The sequence below is a fragment of the Scophthalmus maximus genome, chromosome 22, assembly GCF_022379125.1.
Source record: "Scophthalmus maximus strain ysfricsl-2021 chromosome 22, ASM2237912v1, whole genome shotgun sequence".
In the NCBI taxonomy this organism is placed as follows: domain Eukaryota; kingdom Metazoa; phylum Chordata; class Actinopteri; order Pleuronectiformes; family Scophthalmidae; genus Scophthalmus; species Scophthalmus maximus.
This window is the reverse complement of record NC_061536.1, coordinates 13,412,501-13,415,000: the sequence shown is the minus strand read 5'-3', so window position 1 is coordinate 13,415,000 and position 2,500 is coordinate 13,412,501.

Sequence of the window (2,500 nt, the reverse complement as noted above, 5' to 3'; positions counted from 1 at the left end):
TCTGTCGTTTGAGGACGATCGCGGCCGACGTAAAGCTTCATGGAAGGATGTGTCATTAGTGTCATTCCAGCTCGCTCTGGTGTTTCTTTGTGTTTCGTCACGCGTCACAGTCGCTCGTTCACAAAGAGGCTCGGAGCCGAAGTGCTGATCCGCGTGAGGGTCCTGGGGGGGGGCGGGTTAATAAAAATGTTCCTTTCAGTTCTGGTAGATTCGGTCTGCTGTTAATCTACTGTTCTCTGTAATTCAAAAGAATATAATGGAAAGCAGCTGACGCCTCTGACCACAATGGAAATATATCAGAAGAACTGTCGAGAGCAGTTTTCCGACACTCGTATCAATTAATTTCTACTCACTCCGGTGCAAAGTCGCCGGCGTTTGCTGTATTCGGTTACAATTGAATTTAGTCTCATCTTTGATTCATAACAGGTCCATTGAAAACCGCTCTTTGAGCTCAGTGATTTATAGTCATGATAAACAATTTCACATCGCGTAGATATTCCTGTTGGACAAACTGCTCCCAGTTCTGCTGTGGGCCGACTTGTGAACGATATCCAGCAATGCATTTTGAAAATGGTTTTGTGATCGCACATCTGTCGTCACTGTCAAACTGAAGGCAGTATTCCAAGAAATAATATATATATATATATATAATTTTCATATAATCAATGTGTTTAGCCGGGGACGTCAGTGTACGTCAGTGTACGTCATCCCAAGTGCATTTGCTGAAAGAAAACAAAAAACAAAAAACAGAAAAAACTGAATCCCACTTCCCTTGAATGAATGGATGAACATGCTCGAGTACGTTTCATGCTCAGAACCTTTCGTAGCGTCACATCTGGCACCAAAAGGACAATTCCTGCAACCGTTTTTCCTGCCTCTGCTCCTGTAGCCTCTATCTGCTGCCCCAGCGTGAAACCTGAGACTTCCCGTAACTGCAGCATGCCGACCCTGTAGATAGTTAGTAACGACTGTAATAATATGAATTGCACTTTTCTGTACAGCTACAGCCTCGCGAGTACATCCTGATCTCGTCCGTCCGGCAGGTGTCTGACTCTGGTTTCCCCCGTCATCGTCACCATCCTCCTCCTGACGCTTAAAAAACCCAAATCACCTTTCAAGTGCTGGTGTTAAGCTGAGAGCGACGGTTAAAGGAGAATACTGGTGTCGTTTGTTTTAAAGGAGACATATTAGGCTTTTTTCAGTTTTTCCCTTTCCTCTAGTAGTGTGCTATATAGGTTAGCAGCTAGTCTGGCACGCCCCATGCAATGCCGGGTAAAGGAGCTTGAAGCGCTTGCCCAGTCACAACAGAGTGGAGCCAGCTGGCCAATCAGAGCAGGAGAGAGGGGCCTTAAGGAGACAGGAGCTAAAACCAAGTGTTTCAGACGGAGGCTGTGAAAGAGGAGCTGCGAGGACGGACAGTCGGAGTAATCTGATGTGTTTACTGAACGTTTAGTGTGTGAACCTTTCCAAATAATAACCCAGTTTAAAATTATGAATCTGAATATGAGCAGGATATGTCTCCTTTAAATCTTGCCCTGTGAGTCATCAAGGGTGTTTTTCTATTTATTGATGGGTTCTGCATACAGTCGGTTATGGTGGAAACATGAAAGGTTGTTTTCCGTCAGGCAAAAGCCATTTGCTTCCATTCACAATACGGATGAAATATGAAAACATGAAACCTCAACTTGGCCTAGTCGAACTAACTAAATTCCACCATACTCACTTTATGTCATTTTTTAAATTTCTCAATTTCTTATTCTACAAAAATCAGTCAAAATGCAATTTGATTTTATTTGGGAATGACGCTCGTTTCCTCCTTTAACGACACTTCTGACACGATGTGCATCCACTCCCACGACGCAGGTGTCGAAAGAAACGCTTCCTTTAAATATGTGGATTGAATATTACAGTCGCATATTGAATGTCATGATATCTATATCTGATTTACAGTTTCTATGAAATCCCAGTATTAAATAGAACATACATCCTCTTCACGGTGAAATGATTTTAGTTGTGGGAAACCCCCCCGGCTTCAGGACGGCTCGAGGCTGAACGTTGGTCTCACGAAAGGAGAAGTATTGTAATCGTCAATATTCCTGCTGTTGCTGCCGCCAAAAATTACAGCATGATAACTTTGTACGTCACAAAAAAATAACAATACTGTTATTTTCTATAAGTCGCTAAAGCTGCAGTTCCATATTCATAATGATAATGTTTTTTGATTATTATAGGATTACGGAGGTTCGGATAATTCGTTTTGTCTTTTTCATACTCTATGTATTTTTGCGTTTGTATAAAACGTGACACATTTTCCATGTGTTGTGTTTGACTTCTGAATCCAGATCAGTCACTTGACCACTGAAGTTGAGTTTGTAAAGTGAAAAGTGAACTTTACAGCTTCAGGTGTGTTCACTGGTTTGTGTGCCTGAAGGATTGAATTCACTTTCATTTCAAATGAAATCACGTGACGTCTTCGAACCCTGTTAGAGCTCAGCTCTCC